The sequence below is a fragment of the Protopterus annectens genome, chromosome 4.part0 (genome assembly GCF_019279795.1).
Source record: "Protopterus annectens isolate FY-2018-M chromosome 4.part0, PAN1.0, whole genome shotgun sequence".
Classification (NCBI taxonomy): domain Eukaryota; kingdom Metazoa; phylum Chordata; order Ceratodontiformes; family Protopteridae; genus Protopterus; species Protopterus annectens.
In genome coordinates this window covers 877,580,608-877,607,158 of record NC_056733.1, presented here as the reverse complement: position 1 = coordinate 877,607,158, position 26,551 = coordinate 877,580,608, and the positions used below count along the sequence as shown (strand labels likewise).

At 38.5% G+C, this 26,551-nt stretch overlaps 1 long non-coding RNA gene across 1 annotated transcript in view; it reads left to right on the top strand.

Annotated features, from left to right (window-relative positions):
* Positions 1-25,858, top strand: part of LOC122800148 — a 512,889-nt gene extending 487,031 nt beyond the window's left edge. Inside the window, exon 3 of the long non-coding RNA XR_006364539.1 lies at positions 25,380-25,858. This is a non-coding gene — a long non-coding RNA (uncharacterized LOC122800148). The remainder of the gene's footprint in view (positions 1-25,379) is intronic.
* The last annotated feature ends 693 nt before the right edge of the window (positions 25,859-26,551 follow it).

Genomic DNA, 26,551 nt, shown 5'->3' with positions numbered 1-26,551 from the left:
CAATTCAGACGGACATGGTACAGCCTATCCTTCCTTGTTATTTTGATAGGGAGAGTGGATGTGTTCTTTGTACCTCAAGATGCCTTCCTACATATTAAAATCACTAGGAAGTCTGGGAAGCATCTGTATTTTTGTTTTGGAGCCTATCACTATCAGTTTAGGATTGTGACCTTCTATCTCACCTTCTTCCACACGGTTTGGTTGATACCAGTCTTTATTACTTCAGAACTCTGCTGTCTCACTTCACCCTGAGAATGTTTACTAAGTCCATTGTAGCAGCTTTCACTCGACTGCAGGGAGCCTCTGCTCAAATTATTTCATTCCTTGGGGATCACAGTGAACCTGACAAATTCTCCTCATTCAAATCCTAGTCCCTTTTAGTTGTCTCTAGGCATAACCTTTGCCCCAGCACACACTGCATTTTCTGCACTGAGTAGTTGTACTTACTCACTTTCCTTAGTGCATTCCAATAAAGGTCTTGCCTCAGTGCCTTAAGTCTTATGTTAGCTTCATTTCATGATACACCATGCCTGATTTCACATGATGATACTTCATTGGGCTATCTGAGCCAACTGGTTTCAAGCATGTGTGCTTCAAAATCAAGACATCCAAACCTTGCTGTCACATTTTCAGTGGTGCTTGGATACCACTCATCTACTAGCAAGAAAGCTCTTCCAGTTGCAGACTTCTCAGGCTCTCAGGCATCAGTCATGAGAGGTGCATCTGCTTTGGGGTGGGGGAGATGACAACAAACAGATGGACCATGGTACTTGTTACCTAAGTTATCTTATCTCTATGTAAGTATCTTAGAGATATTCACTGTTCTGACATTATTGGTCTTTTATGACTGTCTGCTTCTGGGGAGGTTGCCATCTACTCAGATAACATGGCCATTGCTTGGTACATCAGCAAGTGAGGTAAACAGTCTTTTGTGCTTTGTTGAAAAGCAGTGAGAGTTGACAGTGCACCATCATGTCTCACATATTTTTGACTACTAGTCACATTCCTGGGTTTGCTAGTTCCTTCGCCACTATCTTTTGATATACTAGAACTTTTCTCCGATTCATTCAGCAGCTAGGAGATGTTTTTTTTCTTCTAGGCAAACCAGTGTGCAACCTCTTTGCCTCTTCAAACAAGTCTTCCAATTACTTTTCACTGATTCCTTCCTCTCCCCTCCATGGAGGTCAAGCCAAGGGTATTGTAGTGTTCAGATGGTCTCCCTTATGCTTTTCCTGATATTCTATGATGATGAAGTTCTTCCTGAAAGCAAGAATTCTCCAGGCCAAGAGAAAGTTGCTTGTCATTTTTTCAAGCTAATTATATTCCATCCATCAGGAAAAGCCCACCAGATTTCTGTTACCTAAAGCTGATAGCATGGTACCCCCAGTTCTGTTAATAACCAATAATCCTGTCTTTTCAGAGTGGTTACCATAATATCTTGTTTGTAGATGCCTTCCAGTCAGTAGATCCATCAAGGTAAGTGGACCCAGTATTCTAGCTGAGGTTCTAGAAAGGTTTTAGATCCTTTTTCAGTATCTGCCCTTGTGGTCTTTTTCACTTGTTTGAAAATTTTGAATGTAGACTTAAAGTTCACAAGACTGCTACATACCATCTCTGTTTGGAAATCAGTTATTCTTTACTTCTCTCACAATCTGTAAAGCTTTTTTTTGCAATTTACTTTCCATATTAAGCCTTCCATCCAGCATCTTGTTCCTTAAGGGGAAGTGTGTTTGGTACTAGAAAAACTGACCCGCCCTCCTTCTGATCTTCTGAACATGTTGTCTGCTCAGAGATAAAACATCTGCCATGGAAGACCTCATTTTTAATGACCATTACTTCTGTCCCAAGAATTTCTGAATTGCAGTTGCTCTCTGCCTCCCAACATACTGTTCCAGGAGTCTAGTGTGTCACTTGGGACAAATCTTAATTTTTTGCCAAAAATAGTTATGGAGTATAATTTAAACCAATCTCTCAGCCTGGCTGTGTTATTTCTTGATTAATCTCCTCGATTGTGGATGAAAAGGGTTAGTAGACTAGCACACGTATCTGGTAAACAAACTGAAAATAAAATAAATCTAACAGTTGACAATATCTTCTTGATTGTATGGATACCCACAAGAAACTCTAATTCTATAGAGGAAGACCAGGTCTTTTCACAAAAATGACTCATTCATTCCTTTGCAAAGTCTAAACCAGGTAAAATGGTTTCTAAGCTACCCCTCTCCACATAGTTAACAAGTTATGTTGAATTTTGCCATTTTAAGCACAGAAGGACCTTATAGATAGTTTGTAGGCCTCATTTTGCTAAAGTTGTTGTTATGTCTACAGCCTTTTTCCATAATGTATTTCTAAATGACATTGCTGCAGCTGCAGCATTGTCCTTCCTCCAAATTCTTTAAAAGGTAGAACGAGGGGGATTTTATTTCCAGGTCCAGGTCATCTGTTCCCCATGATATGGTCTTCTGAAGGTGACCAACTAGGTGGATTAGCTAGGGTCTCTGTCCTGTTATTTGTACAAGCTGGACTTCATATGATATGTATATGCATACCATAATGATAGCACTGTAAGAAGAAAGCTTGTCTAATCTAGCATGCCCTCCCTCTGTCCCTACTTTTAGTGTAACTGGGCTGGGATTTCTTCCCTTTCTCATCTGTTTTTTTTTTCCTTACTTCCTAGCCTGTTGTATGCATCAAATTGTTTCAGTAATCTTCAGACTACATTAATGAAAAACTTGAACAGTGCTATAATAAAATAATTACATTTGCTTCCAACCTCTCAAACTGAAACCATCACTGCATTCCTCTGCAGAACCTGAACTGGCTGGAGCTGCACACCACTCTCTGATGGCACATAAAATGCAGCACCATCCCTCAAGCTCCCCAGCCATCAGCAATACAATAAAATTCAACATTATATAGTTATTTAACATTTGTTTGCCAGGAAAGTCTAACAGAGCCCATTTTCAGCAGAGGGCCAGGGAGAAACGCTCCAGACACATGCCTTTGAAATGTGGGTTGAAACCCATATGAACACAGGCAGCACATGCAAACTCCTCAGAGAAGGCACCCCAGCCCAGAATCGAACTGGAAAACCTCTTGTTGTGAGGAAACAGTGCTAACCACTGCACCACTGCACTGCCAAATGCGTGGGTGAACATGAATCTTCAATCAAAGAACCAACTCCTAATAGAATCACAAAAATCCAGCAACTCACAAGGGGGAGGAAGGCTGTGTTGTGTACCAGCCAAAACCGGTTTGTTTGTTTGTGCATTGCATTAACTGAATACTTTTATTTTTTCAGCCTCACAGTTTGCTGGCTTACATTTTTGGATCTTGGATTTGACATTGCCTAAGCTGTGCAACTGCCTTTTGTGCAGGGGAAGTTTTTTGATGTGACACTTCTAAAACACTCAGCTTAACCTTAGACCAGCAGCAATATGTTTCTTATCTTTGTAACAAACATAAGTATCAGTAAAGCCTGCTCACATAAACAGGTGCTTTATAATAGAGAAATAATTTATCTAGATAATCATTGCTGCATTTATTTCAGATAAACACAAGAAGCTTCTTCATTCCTTTAATAAAACAAATCAAATTACCTCTTTGTAAGTCATCATCATCGTCGTCATCATCATCATCATCATCATCCTCCTCATCATCATCATCATCATCATCATCATCATCATCATCATCATCAGCCCCCCTTTTCCCATTTTTTTTCTACATGGGGTCGGGTATCGTGCTGTCACCAACTCTCTCGATTCAGTGCCACACTCCTGCCTTCTTCAACACTCACACCTGACTGTCGCAGACCTTCTTTCACACAATCCATCCACCTCTTTGCTGGATGTCCTCATTTCCTCTTACCTTCTTCCTGTCTGTCCCAAATCTTCTACACCAGATTGTCTTCGGCTTTTCTACACATGTGTCTGAACCACTGTAATCTGTTCTCTTTGATCTTTTCTGCAACTGGAGCTACTTTGGTTTCTGCTCTTATGTCCTCATTTCTTCGTCTGTCACGCAGTGTGCATCCTACCACCCTTCTCAGGCACTTCATTTTCATCACCTCTAGCTTCCTAATCTGTTCTGCCTTTACTGCCCAGGTTTCTGTACCATACAGTAGTACTGGTCGCACCACTGTCTTGTACACCTTACTTTTCAGCTTCTTTGGCATTCTTCTGTTATAGACTACACCTGTGACTCTGTACTCGTTGGCTGCAGCCCATCCAATTCTAGCTTTGACCTCTTCATTCAGACTTCCCTTCTCCTTAATGGCCCCTCCCAGATACTTGAAGCTATTAATCTGTTCTACTGTCTTGCTTTCTATCCCAGTTCTCAGCTTCTTCTGATTTCCCCAATTTGCTGTCATTACCACTGTCTTATCTGTGCTTAGCTAAATCCCATGTGCCTTCAGTTTTGCATTCCATTTCCCTATTCTTTGCTGAACTTCTTGTTCAGAGTCTGCCTGTAATGCCACATCATCTGCATACAGCAACTTTGTTGATCTGTCCCCTCTAACCTGTTTGCTAATGTAGTCCATCACCAATATGAACGACAGTGGACTCAGAGCTGAACCCTGGTGCACACCCTCTCCCACTGGGAACCTCTCTGTGAGGCCGAACATTGTTCGTACTTGAGTCATTGGGTCCTTATACATAGCCTGCACTATGTTTCTGGGACTTCAAACCGCCGCAGTACTGCCCAGATCTGCTTTCTTGGGACCTTGTCATATGTTTTCTCCAAGTCTAGGAATGCCCAGTTAGACTCTGTCCTCATCTCTAGCTTCTTCTCAACTATCTGTCTCACTGCAAACATTGGGTCAATTGTTCTACATCCTGATCTGAATCTGAACTGCTCATCTCCCATCATACATTCTACTTCGTATCCATTTATAAATCACCCTCTCCAGAACTTTCATGTAATGTGACAGGAGTTTGATGTCTCTGTACTGCCCACAGTTATATATATCCTCTTTGTTCTTGTACACTGGTGTGAGTATACTTATTCTACAGTCATATTTGATACACCTTTCTCTCCACACTGCTATGAGTACCCTCAGGAGCCATTTCTCCCCTATCTGACCCAGCATCTTTATCATATCTACTGTGACCTCATCTGAGCCTGCTGCTTTCTCTGACTTCATCTTCCTTAGTGCTGTTCTTACTTCTTCTAGGGTGGGCTCCTCTTCTTCTCTCATTGTAGGAGGTGTCTGGGGCAGTGTAGCCTCTGTGGGGGGTTTTTCATTCAGAAGCTGCTGGAAATACTCTTTCCATCTGCCTTTGATGTCCTGTAGACTGGTGAGCAGGTTGTTGCTGGTATCCCTTACGAAGGGTGCCTGACTATCCTCTTTATCTATCTATCTTTGCTTTGCAACCTGATATAGTTTCTTTGTGCCCCTTACTGAGTCACTTTCCAGAAGTTGATACAGTGCCTCTGATGCCCTATTCTTTGCTATTGCAAGTCCTTTCTTAGCTTCTTTGTTAGCCAACCAGTATTCTTTCCTACAAAGTACCACAACCATGATCTAAATGGGACTGCAGTTCTGCTCTTTGTATAACACTCAAAAACCATGTAGTAAAACACAGTCACTTTATTCTAGCGCCTCAGTGTAACCACCTTCCAGGAATAATACATTTACAAAAATCACACTTTTTATATCAAATTTCAAATTACATTCAATTAGTCAATTAAATAATCAATTAAAACAATACGTTTAAAGCAAGCACCTCCAGTTTAACTCATTATTCAAGCCCCTAGGAACTAAGGTTTTATATTTTAGAATGTATATACTTTCTTTGTACATCACCTTCTGTTTTAATTCATTCTCTTTACTTTGCATACATTCTATTTTTTCCAAAATGGTGCCATGCAATAAACTTCCATCACTATTATGGCAAGCCTTAAAATGTGAGGATATTATTTTATCTTCCTTTTGATTTCTTACATCTCTTAAATGATCCATGAATCTAATACAGAACTTTCTTTTAGTCTCTCCTATATAATATAACTGACAGGGACACCTTAATGCATATATTACTCCTTTACCGTCACATGTAAACATTCCTTTAGGTACAAATTTAACATCATTTATACTGACAAATGTATTAATAATATGTGTACATATACTGTACTTATTGTATCTAAAAGTTCCCTGTTATGATAAAGGTCTCCCAATATTCAATTTTGGCATAATAAATGTACCATGAACTACCATATCTTTTATATTTTTACCTCTATTATACGAAAAAAAAAATTGTTTCCTAGGTAAAATAGTTGACAAAATTTTATCTTGTATTAGATATTCCCAATAATACTTGATCATGTCAACCATTTCCCTACTCTTAATATTGAAACTGAAACATAATATATTGGGTCCTTCATATTCTGACTCCTTAACTCACTTCTCTGATAATTTCCATTTCTTACCCTTTTTCCTTCCTCATGGGCAGTCTCTGGGTTATGAACCTGCCCCTCCAGCATGTTCTGTTGATTGTTGTAATGAGGTTGAGGTCTTTGGAGCGTGTGCTGCAGAGGGATTGGGATTTCTTTAGATGTAGCATGTCTAACAGAGCTGGGTCAGACATGGCTTTGTAAGTCAAGCAGAGATCGCCTCTAAGTAGGTGATATGAGACAGAGAATAGTTGGAGTTTTTTTAGTCTGTCCATATAGGTCAAACAATCCTTTGGTATTATGGTAGTATTAACATGATCATATACACTCCGCAAAAATTGTTTGGAGTCTTGTAACACAACTAGGCTGGGCCACTACTGAAGACTGGGCACCTTCCCCTGCCATACTATCAGGTATCTGAGCCACTACTGAAAATCGGGCATCATCCCCTGCCATACCATCAGGTATCCAAGCCACTACTGAAAACTGGGCATCCTCCCCTGCCATACCATCAAGTATCCGAGTCACTACTGAAAACTGGGCATCCTCCCTTGTTATATCAAGTATCCTGGCCCCTACTGAAAACAGGGCATCATCCGCTGCCATACCATCAAGTATCAGAGCCACTACTGAAAACTGGGCATCCTCCCCTGCCATACCATCAAGTATCAGAGCCACTATTGAAAACTGGGTATTGTCCCCTGCCATGCATTAAGTATTCGAGGCACTACTGAAAACTGGGCATCGTCCCCTGCCATACCATCAAGTATCCAAGCCACTACTGAAAACTAGGCATCCTCCCTTGTCATATCAAGTATCCTGGCCACTACTGAAAGCAGGGCATTGTTCCCTGCCATACCATCAAGTATCTGTGCCACTACTGAAAACTGGGCATCATCCCCTGCAATACCATCAAGTATCTGAGCCACTACTGAAAACTGGGTATCCTCCCTTGTTATATCGAGTATCCTGGTCACTACTGAAAACTGGGCATCCTCCGCTGCCATACCATCAAATATCTGGGCCATTGCTGAAAACATGGTATCATCCCTCTGCCATACCATCAAATATTCCAGCCTCTACTGAAAAACAGGCATGGTCTCCTGCCATCCCATCAAGTAGCTCAGACACTACTGAAATCTGGGTTATCTGGGTCTTACTCAGGGCTTTATCCCTCTAAGACCATGGAATGACAATGTATATGTATATATTTTTTTTGCAGTCTGTTATTCTCTATAGTTCTAGTTCTCATATTATACTGTCACTATTTCTTCTAGATAATTTACATTACCTATTAGGATTATTTGCCTACGATTTATATGATTTTTATGTCATGGTCTATTCCCTATTAGTCTTTTTATTATTAGCTTCACATTACAAATGACTTGGATGTTTTTTGGAGCATTTCTACCTTCTAAAAGAAATAAGGAACTACATGGGAATCTTCCAAAATGTTATAATTTACTGTTACAGTGACTCTCCCTGAAAATTATAATACAGTTGTGAGCAAAAACATCCATATCCTAACAACAGCAATTGAAGGGGGGGGGGTCACTGTAACAGTAACGTTACCCTCTGTGTCCATCTTCGAGGAAGGATGTCTATAGTTTTATTGTGATGTTTTGTTAAAATACTACTAAGATGCATTTTCCATTCATGCTGATGCCATTGAAGATGAAGATGATGATGATGGTGATAACAATATGCAGTCGTTTAAGAAGAATTAATGACTGTATGTCTAAGGGCTGACCAGAAGGAGTATAAAAATCAGTCAGTAAAGAGATTTTATTAGCTAACGGGAAACCTTCCTTTGTGGATACGGGCATCCCATCATCCTGTAGTGTAACAACACTGTTACTCTTAATTGTGGAAGATCCTGCCTATAGATGAGATCAAACTGAATCCTGTTAATTGAAAGCCTGTCAATACATCTTTTATTTATGAGACAAAATCTTGCAAGAAGGCAGCATTATTTAAAAAATAAAAAATCATTTGACCCATAAACTGGAAGACATTCAAAAGGCACAAAATGAACCCTGGTTAGTAATAAAACTAGGAAAGCTGTTTACATAAGGTGATATATTTTACTTAGTTAAAAAATAATCTGCTAACTTTTTCTTAACACATGGCTCCATAGAGGTAGAAAACAGAGATTCTCAATTCAGTGTTTTAGCAGTTCCCAAACTCTATAACTATTGATCCCTGTCTAGGCACAAATGGATTGTTCGACAACTGCTAGTATATTTCACGTGGGATGGGAAGTCTAGTCAATGTTACTGAATACTGTTCTTGCGATTACACTCTACTTGATGTGGTTGCAGTGACTACTCATATCTAGTGCCAGGTTCAGTACATACTTACAGACAAGCACAGTTTTCAAAGTTAACATTTCTGCTGACAGTTATACTTTATAATGAAATATGAGCTGCAACTGCTTTATGCTTTAGAAGTCTGCATATATACAAACTGCTGTATATAAACAGTCATAATTAGGGCATGGCAAAAACTGATTGCTGGAGGTATAAGCTGTTATGGACATGCTGAGGTGTGAGTAGAATGCCGACATTCATGTAAGAAATTACGGTTAATATTATCGCTGCTTTAATTAGTGGCAGTATTACATTCTTGGAGTTTAGCGCGTTAGAAACTGTAGCAAGCAGGTTGCTACAGTGGCAGTAATGTAGTAAGGAGCTTGCTGCAGTTGCAGTTTACAGTGGAAGACTTTTTTGCTAGGCCTTTAACCTCAGACAGTTCTTTTTCTTTTTCTGGTTTTCACTTTTTGTGTTGAGGGAACATTTATTTTGGGGGACTGCCTAGGGTGTCATATGACCGAGCTGTGGCTCTCTGTATAAGACCTGTTTTCTATATTGCATATGTCTATATCGATGCACTATTCATACGGCTGTAATTGCACTTACAGATAGAAACAGATATCATAAAATACAATATGTAAGGAGTTATTTATTTTTGTCTATGCACCTTCAACTGAAGCCATTGGTTGTACTGAAAATTCAAAGAGGAGTACTAACGTTTTTCTTCTAACAGGCCTGTGAACTAAACCCTGCTCTCAGCCTTTTTCTACCATATTTCCACCTGTGTCTCTTCTAACAAAGAGATATTCTAATCATAGGTTCATAGGTTCATAGGTTGGTACTAGGCTATCGGCCCTAAGGCCTATACAAGCCTAGCCATAACAATTCCCTGGCTATTTTTTCCCACAATATTTACTTCCCTGGACCCCTGTCTAGCAGGGCAACTGACGTGATCCCCGGGGTGAATTTCCTTTCTCCCATCCAATCATCAAGGTTCCTTTTGAAGAGGGCCAAAGAGGTGCTCTGCTTGACATGTATGTGCAGTCTATTCCAGAGTCTGGGGAGCCTCTGGGTTATGAACCTATCCCTCCAGCATGTTTTGTTTACTGTGATGACAAGGTTTAGATCCCTGAAGCATGTGGCTCTGAGGGATTGGGATTTCTTTAAGTGTAGCATGTCCAACAGCTCTGGGTTTTACATGGCCTTGTATGTTAAGCAGAGATTGCCTCTGAGTAGACAATATGCAACAGAGTATAGCAGAAGTTTTTTAAGGTGGTCAGCATAGGGCATCTGCTTTAGGCCTGTGATTCTTTTAGTGAGGTATTTCTGAGGCCTTTCCAGTTGTTGCAGATGTCTTGAGAGGTACATACCAAATGGGGCATTGTATTCTATAATGGGTCTAATGAGGGATGAGTACAATGGGACAATGACCTTTTTTTCTGGATGAAAAGCCCTTAGTGATGAGGTGTGCCACATAGAAGGATTTCCTGACTATTGTGGCAATGTGGTTATCGAAGGTGAGACCACTGTCCACCTGTGTCCCTAAGTCTCTTATCACACTTTCAGTGTTTAGTGTCCTGCCACCTATGTGGTAATTCATGGGTACATGTTTTTTTCCCAAAGGGGATAACTATACATCTCTTGGCATTGAGCTTGAGCCCATGGCTCTGGCACCAAGCATCTGTTTCTGGCAATATCCTTGGGATCAGTATATTTAATGCCATTCTGTAAGGCCCTTTTGTAGAGAATCCACATAATTTGGGGATTCAATAATGGCTCCCAGTTTGCAGTCATCTGCAAACTTTTTTAGCCAGAGTCCCTTAGTGTTGGCCTGTACTTCAGAGAAGTAGATGCCAAACAAGAGCAGTCCCAGGACTGAACCCTGAGGTACTCCACTTGTCACTTGTCTGGAGCTAGATTTGGAGTCGGCTACTTTTACAGTGTGGGTTCTATCAGTAAGCCAGTTGACAACCCATCGATTGACGTAGGGATTAATGCCCAGCTTAGTAAGTCTATCTATGATTCCAGAGTGGGGGATGGTGTCAAAGGCCTTGGCAAGGTCCAGATGGGCTGCGTGGACTGCCTTACCCTTATCCACGGCTCGGGAGACTGATTCGAAGAAGTCACTCAGGTTCAGGACACAAGAGTGGCCCTTCATGAACCCAAACTGGGTGGGGTCCAGTGTTTGAAGGTTGTCAATGTCTTTGTTTATAAGTTCCATGATAATACATTCCATGGCCTTGCAGATCAGACTCATCAGACTGATGGGATGGTAGTTCCCGGGATCCAAGGTGGATCCCCCCTTGTGGAGTGGGATAACTGTAGCTGTGCGCCACTCAGTGGGCACGAAGCCTGAGGTGAGGTTATGATTAAAGATGACACTTAGGTGAGGTACCAGTTCATTTTGTAGTTCATGTAATACACAGCCCGGGATGTCATCTGGTCCCATGGATGCTGTATTCTTAGCTTTGGAGAGTGCATTTTTTTACCTGTGAGGCCATTATTACCGGAATTTGGTAATCTTCCAGTATTGAGATGGGCCATTTAGGGGGTGAGAGGGGGGTTAAGTTGGCACTGAACTGATCTGCCAGGATATTGGCAATATCCTTGGGATCAGTATATTTAATGCCATTCTGTTGTAGCTCAGAGCAGATCTTACTTAGCATTGCCATTTAGATTCTTGACATAGTTATAGAATGCCTTGTGGTTGTCTTTGGAATCTTTGGCAATTTTATTTTTGTAACTAGCTTTGGAGGATTTTATGAGGGATTTCAGCTTCTTACTGAGGCTGGTAAGGGAGTTTTTTGCATCATGGGATTTTCCTCTTTTCTGAAACAGTTTCTTCCTTTTGTTGTAAAGTTTGTTTATGGCAGGGGACCATCAGATTGGCTTCCTTTTTTTAGAGGAGAGCATCTTGGTTCTATTTGGGATGGCATGATTCATACTACTCAAAGCATCTACCATTATACCATAGCATAATAGACCAACAATTCTCATAGCATCTACCATGATACCACAACATAATAGACAAGCAGTACTCACAGCATCTACCATGATACCACAGCATACTAGACCAACAGTTCTCAAAGCATCTACCATGATACCACAGCATAATAAACCAACAGTACTCAAAGCATCTACCATGATACCATAGCATAATAGACCAACAGTTTTCAAAGCATCTACCATGATACCACAACATAATAGACAAGCAGTACTCAAAGCATCTACCATGATACCACAACATAATAGACAAGCAATACTCAAAGCATCTACCATGATATCACAACATTAAAGACCAATAGTACTCAAAGCATCTACCATGATACCACAACATAATAGACAAGCAGTACTCACAGCATCTACCATGATACCACAGCATAATAGACCAAGAGTTCTCAAAGCATCTACCATGATACCACAGGATAATAAACCAACAGTACTCAAAGCATCTACCATGATACCACAACATAATAGACCAATTGTACTCAAAGCATCTACCATGATCCCACAACATAATAGACAAGCAGTACTCAAAGCATCTACCATGATACCATGGCATAATAAACCAATAGTATTCAAAGTATCTACCACATAAGAGTGTCTGGGCAGCAGGAAGGAATATTACAATTCAGTGAGGAATATAATACTAAGTAAACAAGCATGGATGACACAGCACAATAATCAAGACATTATAAAAATAAGTAACTCTCTTTTATGTCACTGACCCAGCACAGCTTCCACCTCACCACCTCAGTCATAGCACAATTACTGCTCTTATTAGCTTCATCAATGCTAGCAACCACAATAGTAATAAAGGTAACCTAGTATCATCACTCTTCTTGGATCTGTCAAAGGACTTTGACACAGTTTCCCATCAAAAACTTCTTGGTGAATTCTCTTTCCTATGAATTCTCTTTCCTAGGTCTTAATATATCATCTCTCAGCTGGTTTAAAAACTATTTCACAAGTAGACAACAGTCACTAAAATGGACTCAAGAATGATCCTCTTTCCTTCCTGTTGCAGTTGTAGAGCCACAAAGATCAATATTACGCCCACTTCTTAGGCTCACTGCCTTTGCAGTTTATTTTAAGCCTAGCCAGATTCCCTTCAAAGGTGATAATCAAACCCTGTACCTCATGTTTGTGAGGTGAATACCTTAACCATTATGCCAACCCCCAACCTAAATATACACATATCCAAGTAGTCTGTCAGTAGTGCAAGTGTAAGCCAAGCAACATTGAAGATTAGCAAATGCAGGTCTAAAAAGGCTAGATAACTCCAGCAGAGGACAGAAGTGCAACTACGACAATGCATGTAAAAGGCAAACAAACAAGCATAGTGCCAAACAGCAGCACTGTTTAATATATTTGTAAACAAATGCCATAGTGTCACAGAAAAGTAAACACAGTTCAGTAAACAGATGATGCAGCCCTCATCTGCTCTGACCCAACACTACAAATCCTCCAGAAGATCACACAAGAGTAGTTGTCATCTGTTGAATCATGGCTAGGCACTGCAGACCTACTGCTAAATGCGAAAAAGACTAAACTAATGCTCTATTTTACCAAAAAACAGTCTATTACTCAAACATATTTTCCTTATTGTCTCATCTGGGATCCCCCTCGGTTGATCGACCTTCGAAAATGCTGAACATCATATGGTCAAGACCACATAGCCAAAATTTTGGAAGGTCAAAACTAAGATTAAAAAAAAAAAATTTTTTTTTTCCCATCGGGGAGTTGCATTGTGTCTTTGTGGACTTGGAGAAAGCATATGACAGGGTGCCTAGAGATGAGTTGTGGTATTGTATGAGGAAGTCAGGAGTGGCAGAGAAGTATGTAAGAGTGGTACAAGATATGTACGAGGGTAGTGTGACAGTGGTGAAGTCTGCAGTGGGGAGTGACAGATCCATTTAAGGTGGAGGTGGAATTACATCAAGGATCAGCTCTGAGCCCTTTCTTATTTGCAATGGTGATGGACAGGTTGACAGACGAGATCAGACAGGAGGCCCCATGGACTATGATGTTTGCAGATGACATTGTGATCTGTGGTGAGAGTACAGACCAGGTTGAGGAGACCTGGGAGAGGTGAAGAGAGAGGAGAGAAGGACTAAGACAGAATATGTGTGTGTGAATGAGAGGAAGGCTAGAGGAATGGTGAGGATGTAGGGAGTAGAGTTGGTGAAGGTGGAAAAGTTTAAGTACTTGGGATCAACAGTTCAGAGTAATGGTGAGTGTGGAAGAGAGGTGAAGAAGAGAGTACAGGCAGGGTGGAATGGGTGGTGAAGAGTGTCAGGAGTGATTTGTGACAGACTGGTTCCAGTAAGAGTGAAAAGGAAGGTCTACAAGAGGGTAGTCAGGCTAGCTATGTTGTATGGGTTGGAGACGTTGGCATTGACAAAAAAGCAGGAGTCAGAGCTGGAAGTGGCAGCGTTAAAGATGTTAAGATTTGCACTGGGTGTGACAAGGATAGACAGGATTAGGAATCAGTATATTAGAGGGTCAACTCAGGTTGGACGGTTTGGAGACAAAGTCAGAGAGGCGAGATTCCATTGGTTTGGACATGTGATGAGGAGGGATGATGGGTATATTGGGAAAAGGATGCCAAGGATGGAGCTACCAGGTAACAGGAAAAGAGGAAGGCCTCATAAGGTTTATGGATGTAGTGAGAGAGGACATGCAGATGGTTGGTGTGACAGAGCAATATGCAGAGGACAGGAAGAAATGGAAACAGATGATCCGCTGTGGCGACCTCTAACAGAAACAGCTGAAAAAGAAGAAGAGGAGGGGCAAGCCCCCCACACCCCCTGCTAATTAAATATACCAACTCCGAGATCACACTACATTGAGGAAAATGGCAAATTTCCTGTTCTGCAATGTACAGCAATCTCCATTCACACTTTCGACCTTTCCGAAATGTCGGTCATATGGTGTTGGCCATATGACATTCAGCATTTCAAAGGTTGATCAACTGAAGGGGATTCCACATCTGACAATACAAAAATTGAAAACATGACAGAAGCTTTGGATTGCTCTGAGTTGACAAACTCAAATACCATCAACATATTTTCCAAACTATGAAAAATACACCCAAAAGTAGGCTCCCTATATAGAGTGAATCAATATTGTACAATATCCAGAGGAATATCCATAGCAGTGACCTACTTATTCCCATCTCTTTTGTATGCATGACCTGTCTTCACTAATCTCAACAATACCCTCAGGTTCAAATTTGATGTAATAAAATAGCAAGATGCTCTACATATTCATCGCATAAAACCTACCACTGCACAGCCCTAAAGGATTAAAATTGGCTAGAACTCCCAAACCAGCTAATCTACTCTCAACTCACCACTGCCCACAAACGTATCTACAAGCCAGATAGTTGCCCCTCTCTAAATAGAAAATTACTACCATACATCAAAAACAGAACAGTACTCTACAACAATTTCCTGTTAGCTATAACTAGCGCAAAAAATCTGCTGTAAATTTACTCTATTCTCACTGTGTCTCAGAACTGTAGAGCTCCATCCCATTAGAGTTAAAAGCTTGCAGAAAACAACAAATGTTTTAAAAGTCAGTAAAGCAGCATCTGCAAGGCACTTAGCTCTTGCTCTACACTCAATTTAAGCTCCACTCCCCTACCTCCATTCCCACTCACCCCCTCTTTCATTAGGTTTATACCTATCCAAGCCACACCCATACTACCTCCACACAACCACGCAAATCTTCCATAGACTCCTCCCTCCCTCACACCTCCACCCTACCCCAGTACTACCTTCCACTGTCACTTTTCTTCTCCCTTCTAACCAATACTCTAGTCATACACCTTCTCTACCTCATGCATAACTTCACCTCCCTCCACGCATTCACTATCAATTACCACCATTCACCTACTCTCCCACTGTCCTCCATCGACAATCACAGCCACACATACGCTAACATTAGCTCACATCTTTTCAACACACCTACCTCTCTCTTCCTACCTTTCAAACTCCTGCCTACTCAATGTACTAATCCCTCAAATTTCAGATATGTAAAACTTACCAATAAACTCAGACAACTCTTTCTATACAATCTAACACAAATTAAACTCCAGGCCAACATCCACCCAAACTCAGGACCACGCACCCACACCCCACCTTGCCTATTGCTTCCCCTCCCCAGGCCTCCACCAGCCCCTAGTCATCTTACTACTAACCACCACTCCTTCCCCCACTTCCAAAAACCAACAACACCAACCTACTCTTTATCAACTTTAAACTCCATAGTATCGTAAATAAAATTACTGAATTCCATGCAACTCTAAACACCTACTTACCAGGCATTGCTGCAATTACAGAAACTTGGTTAAAGCCTCACATTAAAGACAAAGACATAATTACAACTGGTTACAACATTATAAGGTTTGACAGACCAAACAAAAGGGACAGTGATATCACCATTATGTATAAAGACACACTCAAACTTGAACAATTTAACTATACCCCTCCTTACCTACCTAATGCAGAAATCCTAACAACACACCTAATAATAAACTCTAACAAAACTATTATTATCATAACCACCTATCTCCCCTCTGGCAATAACCTACCCATCATTGAAAATCTACTCTCTTGGGCATCATCAAAGTTTAATCAGGAAACTATCATCCTAGATTATTTTAACCTGGATTGGCACTCCTGCAGCGCCAACAACCCCTCCGATTTCCTAAACCTCTTTAACTTCACCCAAACCATATCATTTATTTATTTGCAGTTTGTTTGCCAGGATGGTCCATTGAGCCAAGAAGAACCTGTTTTCAATGAAGTCCGGGGGAGAAAAGCTCCACAATAACAAAAGTAATAATCAAGTAATTATATAACAGTAAATACAGAAGTACAAATAAAATCATAATATTTAAAGATACAATATGAAACAAAAGTAATAATCAAGTAATTATATAACAGTAAATACAGAAGTATAAATAAAATCATAATATTTAAAGATACAATATGAAACAAAAGTAATAATCAAGTAATTATATAACAGTAAATACAGAAGTACAAATAAAATCATAATATTTAAAGATACAATATGAAACAAAAGTAATAATCAAGTAATTATATAACAGTAAATACAGAAGTATAAATAAAATCATAATATTTAAAGATACAATATGAAACAAAAGTAATAATCAAGTAATTATATAACAGTAAATACAGAAGTATAAATAAAATCATAATATTTAAAGATACAATATGAAACAAAAGTAATAATCAAGTAATTATATAACAGTAAATACAGAAGTACAAATAAAATCATAATATTTAAAGATACAATATGAAACAAAAGTAATAATCAAGTAATTATATAACAGTAAATACAGAAGTATAAATAAAATCATAATATTTAAAGATACAATATGAAACAAAAGTAATAATCAAGTAATTATATAACAGTAAATACAGAAGTACAAATAAAATCATAATATTTAAAGATACAATATGAAACAAAAGTAATAATCAAGTAATTATATAACAGTAAATACAGAAGTATAAATAAAATCATAATATTTAAAGCTACAATATGAAACAAAAGTAATAATCAAGTAATTATATAACAGTAAATACAGAAGTATAAATAAAATCATAATATTTAAAGCTACAATATGAAACAAAAGTAATAATCAAGTAATTATATAACAGTAAATACAGAAGTATAAATAAAATCATAATATTTAAAGCTACAATATGAAACAAACAAAGTTAAGAAAAATAAGAATTGTTGTAAATTTTTGCTAGTACTTTACAAGGAAATGAATAAGAATATCATGTCCATCCTGGTTAGAAAAACACTCCAAAAAGCAGTCTACACTAGACTGGATACTGACTAACAAATCCAACCTAGGTTACCTAGCAGGCAGCCTTCTAGACTCCCTCAGTGACCACTCTCCTACCTTCTTGTACAGAAAACTTATTCAGACACAAACCAACACAATATTTAAATGTATCCGAAATAAAAAAAAATTATCCCCCTCCACATTCAACCTACTACTACAGTAAAGTAACTGGTCCCCACTTAGAAACCTCACACTCGATCAGGCTGTACAGTACTTCAATAATACCTTCCTTAAAATACTAAATAAACCATCACCCACAAGAAAATAAGAACAAAACCTAAGCACATACCCTGGCTAACAAAAGATACCAAAACATTTCTGAAACATAGAGACAGGGCTTGGTTAGCTTACCATACCACCAAAGATAGAATAAACCTCACAACATATCAACAGCTTCATAACCAGACTAAGAAACAAATAAAATCAGACAAGCAAAATTATTTCCTATCATGTCAACAAATCCACCAAAACAACCCCCCAAAATTTTGGCGAAACATAAATAATTTTCTTAACTCAGGCTATACCCCAACCCCCCACCAGTATCTACCTTTAATGTAACAAGCCCAATAGCTACACAGTTTAACACCCACTTTATAAACACTATCACATCACTTCTTGATAACCAGACTAATCATCCCCTCACTATACCCTCTCCCTCTTCAGATTACCACAACCCCTTCTGTTTTACCCCAATCCAAACTAGCTACATAAAAACACTCCTTTCTAAGCTCAGACCCTGCTGTCTAGTAGCAGATCAGCTACCCAATGAATTCCTTAAAAATGCCCCTCCCTCAGTTGCCTAGCCCATATCTATACTGCTCAGCCGCTCAATCTCAGAAAAATATGTCCCCTATCTGTGGAAAATATCTCACATCATTCTCCTACATAAAGGTGGTCCCTCTAAAGAACAAACAAACTACCATCCCATAGCCATCCTCTCCCCTCTAGCCAAAATCAGATAAAAATGCATTCACTCCCAATTCCTTGTCCACCTCTTCAATCACAACCTCTTCTCCCCACTCAACATGGCTTTAGGCCAAAACATAGTACCAGCACTGCCATACTATCTTTTACTAACACCATCCAAGGTCTCATCAATGAAGGCCAGATTATCTCCTGCATATTCCTTGATATGTCAAAAGCATTCAACTTCATTTCCAACCAAATCCTACTCAACAAACTGTCAACCTATGGCCTCAATACATCTGCCCTGCCCTTGTTCCATAGTTACCTCTCTAACCCTCAGCAAGCCACCAAATGGGAAGTCACCCTTTCCCCCATTCTTCCCATCTCTGTAGGAGTACCCCAAGGATCCATACTTGGCCCCCTACTCTTTACAATTTTTACTAACAACCTCAGCTCTGCAACACAACTAGCCTTCAAAGTCCAGTACACCGACGACTCCACACTTATCTGCTCAGCTCCTACCCCACAGGAACTACAAACAAAAATGCAAACATCTTTCCGGGATATAGAAAAATACCTCACTAACCATCAACTCATACTGAACCCAAACAAAACCAAGTTAATACTTTTCAGTTATAACAAACCCAAAACATCCCAGTCCCCACTAACAATTCCTTCCACAAATGGAACAAAAATAGAACCCACTAGCCAAACCAAACTTCTAGGTGTCACAACTGATGATACACTAAGGTTTGATAGCCACATCTCCCTCACCATCAAAAAAGTGCACTCCAAACTAGGCACCCTATATCGAGTCAAACCTTAGCTTACTAAAAGTGCCAGATTAGCCACTGCCTGCTCACAACTACTTTCCACCCTCCTCTACGGATCACAGGCATTTACCAATATACATAAATCAGACGTAAATAAACTAGAATCCTGCAACAACAAAATTGCCAAATTCACTACAAGCCACCCTTACAGAAGTTAGAACCCACCACTTCTCAGTACTCTCCCATCTTAACTGGATAGAACTCCCAAACCTCCTAAACTTAAACCAACTGTCAATAGTCCAGAAAATAATTCACCAACCTAATGACTGCTCTGCTCTTACTAATCTTATCCAACCCAATATAAATCCTAGATTACTTAGATCCTCTAATAAACTACTGTTAAAGATTACCCAAGCTCACAATGTATAAGGTACCTCACTCTACTCTCATAAAATTGCCAAACTGTGGGAACACTCTTTCACAACCTATAGCTAGAAACCCTAGCTATAATGAGTTCAAATGCCTCCTTAAGGAACATCTAGCTAAGCACTGGCTCTGCTCCTGCCATACACCGGGCTAGTCAGCCTGCTTCCAAACAACAAGCCTCTCATTACTACCCCTCACTCCCTCCCTAAAGTAGCTCATACCCCACAGCTAAGGTTGTTATCTGTACATGACTAATTTCCTTCAACACTTTCAAATAGCAACTAAACTGCTTACAACTAAACTACATCATAGGGAACTGAAATGTTCATACATTGTAACCTGGACTGACTCTGTTGGCCTAAAATATGCCTTCTTGCAAATACTGCAAGGTCATACAACTGTTTTTGGAAACTTATTTCTTTTGGTCTTGAAAATGTTATCAAACTATTTTTTACTATTATTTTACACTGTTAAAACATCTCATATTTGACTAATTTTTGTTAATATTACAAACATTATTAGTTTTGTTAATTTTTGTCAGTATTGTTAATTTTCTCTACTGTATGTCAGGAGCTTTTCTCCCCGGGTCTCTTCTGAAAATGGGCCCAGTACCCAGTCGGACATTACCTGGTAAACAAAATAAATAAATAAAAAATAAATGAATAAACACAAGCTGCAATATCTCTGACAAAACAATAGCTGCTCTGTACTAAATTTCATACTGTGATTATTACACTTTCCCTTCTATCTACTACTGTAAACATTTAACTGATTATATTACTTAACTACTTACTCCTACTTAATCCTCAGTCTCCCTCATTGTACCATGACTTACTAATTTAACTAGTTATATCCCTTAACTACATACTCCCACTTAATCCTCAGTCTCCCTCATTGTACTACAACTTACTAATTTAACTGGTTATATCCCTTAACTATCTACTCCTACTTAATCCTCAGTCTCCCTCATTGTACCACGATTTACTAATTTAACTGGTTATATCCCTAACTATCTACTTCTACTTAATCCTCAGTCTCCCTCATTGTACTACAACTTACTAATTTAACTGGTTATATCCCTTAACTATCTACTTCTACTTAATCCTCAGTCTCCCTCATTGTACCATGATTTACTAATTTAACTGGTTATATCCCTAACTATCTACTCCTACTTAATCCTCAGTCTCCCTCATTGTACCATGATTTACTAATTTAACTGGTTATATCCCTGTCTACTCCTACTTAATCCTCAGTCTCCCTCATTGTACCACAACTTACTAATTTAACTGGTTATATCCCTTAACTATCTACTCCTACTTAATCCTCGGTATCCCTCATCGCACCATAGCTTACTCATTTCAACCCAAATGTCAGTCGTTGTCTCCCCTTAATTTTCTTTGTATATCTGTCCTCTACAACCTTATACAAATGCACCAATAATCTCTTATTTTCTCCTCTTCGTATAGTCACAAACTGTATGATACAAGGTTAGCATTAATCATCTGTTACACGTAATTACATATGCAAAGATGTATATGTTACCAAGATGAAAATATTATATGCAATAAAAATTAAACTATACGGTATACTGCCAATGTATGGGAATAATGGTGCTTTTCTGCCTGGGCCTCGACTGGAAAAGGGTATTTATCCCAGCTGGACTTTCCCAGTTAACAAAGATAAATAAATAATAAATAAATAACTCAAACGTTTCCATCCATCCATTCATCCATCCAGGATGGATGAATTTCAAAGTGTCACATTGTAGTAATTACAATTGTCAAAATGTTGCAAGATTCTATGTGGCAGATAAAAGATTAAGCAAAATGATGTTATAAGAAACGGTAGGGATGATAATGATCAATAAAATTGAATACTGGATACAACAACCCTGTATTCAGTGCATCTGTAGCAGGTTTGGATGCCACAGTAATAGACATAGTAAAGAAAAATAGAACTAATGCATCAAGTTGATCGATCCTTTTATAGCAAGATTATAATATAATAGGGCAGTAAACAGTCTGCCACAATTGAGAAATTTACAGCAGGAGCAACAATTACAAAAGCTAATTTTAACATCACTGGCTGAGATAAGGTGCTATAAACTGCTACCAACTAGGTGCAGCCAGGATAAGGGGACACATTCAGGTAGGTGCAGCCAGGGGGAAGTGGGCCTAGGGTGTACTAGTCTAGGGAGTAGGGGTTGGGAGGAATACCATAGTTACCAGAATGAGTACTCACGACTGTTGTATGCACTTCAGTACTTTATTATACATTCTGCTAACCTGCAATAAACACAACAGCTTCAAGGTTTTGCAGAACTTTCTAATAGAGGAATTCAAGGCAGGGTTGTCTTGGAATAAATCAACACAGTAGAGAGCAAGCAAGAGTAAGCACAGTAAGTGTAAAGCAGACACAAGAGTACACAAAAGTTAGCACTGCTATGTTAATTAATTATAATTTAAACCAGAAATAACACCAGTCGTAGCCCCTTTGGATAACATTGTGAATGGATTAGACCAGCTTCAGATTGAGAAGTACTGCAGTTCAAGACAGCACTTTAAATCAACATCCCACACAAATGTATAAAATAAGCAAAACGTATTACCTCCCACTTGTCATAGTACTGTTTTCCAAATTAAAGCCAGTAGTGGAGTTCAAGGTAGGTTGGCTGTATCACAGTAGAGTAGCGTCATCCACAAACACATCATGTTTAAAACAGAATACAAGAGTACATAGACCAATAAAAGTTAGCAGCAATATGTTAACTAATTATAATTTAAATCAGAAACAACAGCAGCAGTTGCTTCTCCTCTCATTGAGGGTGGGGGGACCAGCTTGACTGCTTTAAGGGGTAAAATTACCACAGCACAAGACAAAGATTTAAATTAGCACTCATCCACTGTAGTGTAAAATTAATGTTAAATGGTCATTTCCCATATGTTGCAGTACTGTATTCAAAGATAAATCTAGTAGTAAATTTCAAACCAGATTGATTATGCCACATTTCAGCACAACAGAGATGAGAATATCTGGTTGAAGAAGCAATATGTTGGAATTTCCACCACTACTGGACTTTTGTCTCACAAAATGTAGACCTTTATCTGAGACAAGTATATTGTGGTTAGTGTGCCCCAAAAAATGGAAATCCTGTGACAGTCTGAGATGAAGTGTCAGAGTTTAGTAAATTTGTGGTATTGATTTTCTTTGAACTACAACAGATCTGAAATAACTTTAATTTAAGAATGATTCAGTATCACATAAGGAATCATGATGTCTTTGGAGTTGCTTTTGTGATATTTGTACAAATTTAATGTTCTTTACCATCAGTTCATTATCTTTTGCTATACTTGTCCAGAAGAAGACAACACAAGTTCTTTATTTGCTTGTACTTGACAATTCTTAAATATGCTTCATGTATTTTCTCTGTCATGAATTCTTAAAACAAAGAAGGAAAAATCACTTTGTTAGACTTCAATATTAGTTTTTATGACACATGAATTTCATCACAGTAGGGCTAGTAAACCTAATCAAAAACAGAAACTTATGTTTGTAATTTGGACATCCTGTTAACTCATATTTCTCAAGAGCTACGACTATATACTGAAGAAATTCTGACAGGTTTTCACCTGGAAGTATTGTATCAGCCTTATCAATTTTACCAGAAGACGCCCTGGTTGTGCTTTGTGCTTCTCTATTACTACAGACTGGATTATTTTCCTGAGGCTTTACTTTACTATATGACTATGCAAATCATGGCCTTTGCAAACAGGTAAAACATGAATTTACTAATTGTGCAAATCATTGTATTTGTAAATGTGTGACCCAGTGCCTCTAGTTGCAATAAACTATCTGGTGCACTGTTCCTGAACCTACATACTATGAATTCAGAGTCCTACTTATCAATTCATGTGCAGAGTTTACTAAAATAATAGGTTACTAAACTATGACTCGAAATACTAATTTACACTCTTTTTTTTAACACACAACACAGCCTAACTTGACTCAGCTATTTTCAGTTTGTGTACAGAATAAAACAATAATAAAGCATTAGATACAAAGAGGAAATTTCTCAGTTCCAACTGGCTGAATGAGGTCTCAGTGATGATGTTATACTGAACCTTGGGATCTAATTTAAATGTGAAAAATGCATCATTTAAGCACAGTTTCTCAGCCCACTTGTTTTTATATTGGCACATGTTCTTCATTTTTTGAGCCTAGTACTGAAACTCTGCATGCACTCTTATCACACAAATCTATAGAAGCCACAAACAAATAGGTTATTGCTTGTGTTACACTGGACAGATTGGGAATTGGCCAGATTATCATTAGCATTATTATTAACTCTGTTGATTTCAGCAACTTCCAAAACAGGTTTGGATTCCTTCTTCCTAGACTTGCATACTTAGTGAAAATTATTAATCTGACCACATTTGTGTCATTTTGGGATCACATTTTGGGTTGCATGGCTAGGCTTAAAAAGGCCCTTGTGGTAATTAGCCTAGTAAACATCTATGAATTTATGAACTTAATCCCTGTTGAAGTTCTTTCTGCTTCATACTATTTTTTTTTCAAATTATGCCTTGAATGAACAATACATTTTGCCTATTACTGACAAACTTTTGTTTCACTTTAATTTTACATACATTAAAATCTTTAATGAGTTTTTTTCAATTAAACACTGCTTAACTGTGCAGCCCTGTACATATTTACAGCTTTTCTAGTGTTAAATGTGTTTTAGGCAGTATATTACTTCTTACTTTATTCCTTCTGATATCATGTATGAGTCTGTGTCTCAACAATATATCATACAAATCAGTAAACTCACAATTCTTAGCTCTGAATCATAAACCAATCACAAAGGCATCAATAATCTGTGGAGGTCTGGTTACTAGTAAGACACACATGGTGAACATACAGCAAAAGCTTCTTAGGTTCATAGAACTGCTGAAATTTAAGCTAAATAGCATCTCAGTCAGACTGTTGCTCCTTACTTAGGTTAAAAGTAATAATTACTTTACACACTCACACACACACACACACACACACACACACACACACACACACACACACACACACACACACGTGCACACACATGCACACACACACGGACAAACACACATGCGCACACAGACACAAATGTACACACACATACACACACACACACACACACACACACACACACACACACACACACACACACACACACACACACACACTACTTCACCTCAGATGTAGAAATGTAACAATCTGAATTTCCTAACTCTTTTCACACAGACCCAAAGCAATGCTCTAAATATTATGTTTTTGCTGAAAATTCCTCAAAGCTCATGTCAAATTTCCTTGAAAAAAACAGTGATACTTAGTACTGTGGGCTGAAGGCCTGATTGTATGTTGAATCTTAACTTTTTCTTGAAAGTATTTATTGGAAATTTTAAAGTATCTAAAATGGTTTGCAACACAAAAAAAAATCTGAAAGTTTGTCAGAAGGTGATTTGTACTGAAAGTAAGTGAATTTCCCTTTTCATGAGTCATATATGAATTATTACTAGTAGAATTAAGTTCAAATGACTTCAGCAAAGTTTTATATGAAAATGGAGTTTATTTTTTAATGATAAAAGTAAAGCTGCTGCTTCTCATATTGCTTTGATGAAACGTGGAATTTTCTTTTCTTTTTTTTTTCTTCAGAAAATGCTCCCAGAAGACATTTTTTCAGCATTGTTTGAATCTCAACTTCACAGTTCTGTCAATGTAACACCCTTCACTAGAATTTTGATGACTGGATACTGGACTTGATAAAATTGTTTCAGACGTGCTACTGAAGTGAATGCCATCAGCCTTAAGTTATGACACAACTTGTCAGGACTTTTGGAGGTCTCAGTACTTCTTATACTGCTAAGATCATTACAAGAGAGAAGGAGAGAGAGAGAAAGAGAGGGGCACAGACACACAAGTTATTGAACAATTTATTAAGATGCCAGCAAGTGCTGAATCAAGACAGTCATAAGACATCCAGGATTCAAGGAACTTCACCTATGGTTACTGAATGCACTCAGCACTATTCATTGTTTTTAACAAGAAGTTCAAAGGATTGTAGATCTCTTGTGGTTCAACTAAGTGATTCCTTTCCCTACCTTATGGTTGACTAGATAATAAAATCAATGCAAATGGGAACACTGAAAATATAGTACTGATATTTTTAGTGATATCCATATAAAAATAATAATAGAAAAACTAGAAATGTGGTGTATTCCTATCAGGTAAATGTCTTAACAGTTTTGATGGAGGTGATATACTAGGCAGGGGCACGTTATCAATGAGTAATGTGATTTAATAGATTATATACTAGGCAGGGGCCATGTTATCAATGAGTAACGTGATTTAATAGATGATATACTAGGCAGGGGCCACGTTAACAATGAGTAATGTGATTTAATAGATGATATACTAGGCAGGGGCCATGTTATCAATGAGTAACGTGATTTAATAGATGATATACTAGGCAGGGGCCACAGTATCAATGGGTAACATGATTTAATAGATGACATACTAGGCAGGGGCCACGTTATCAACGAGTAACGTGATTTAATAGATGATATACTAGGCAGGGGCCACGTTATCAATGAGTAATGTGATTTAATAGATGATATACTAGGCAGGGGCCACGTTAACAATGAGTAACATGATTTAATAGATGATATACTAGGCAGGGGCCACGTTATCAATGAGTAACATGATTTAATAGATGATATTCTAGGCAGGGGCCAAGTTATCAATAAGTAACGTGATTTAATAGATGATATACTAGGCAGGGGCCATGTTATCAATGAGTAACATGATTTAATAGATGATATACTAGG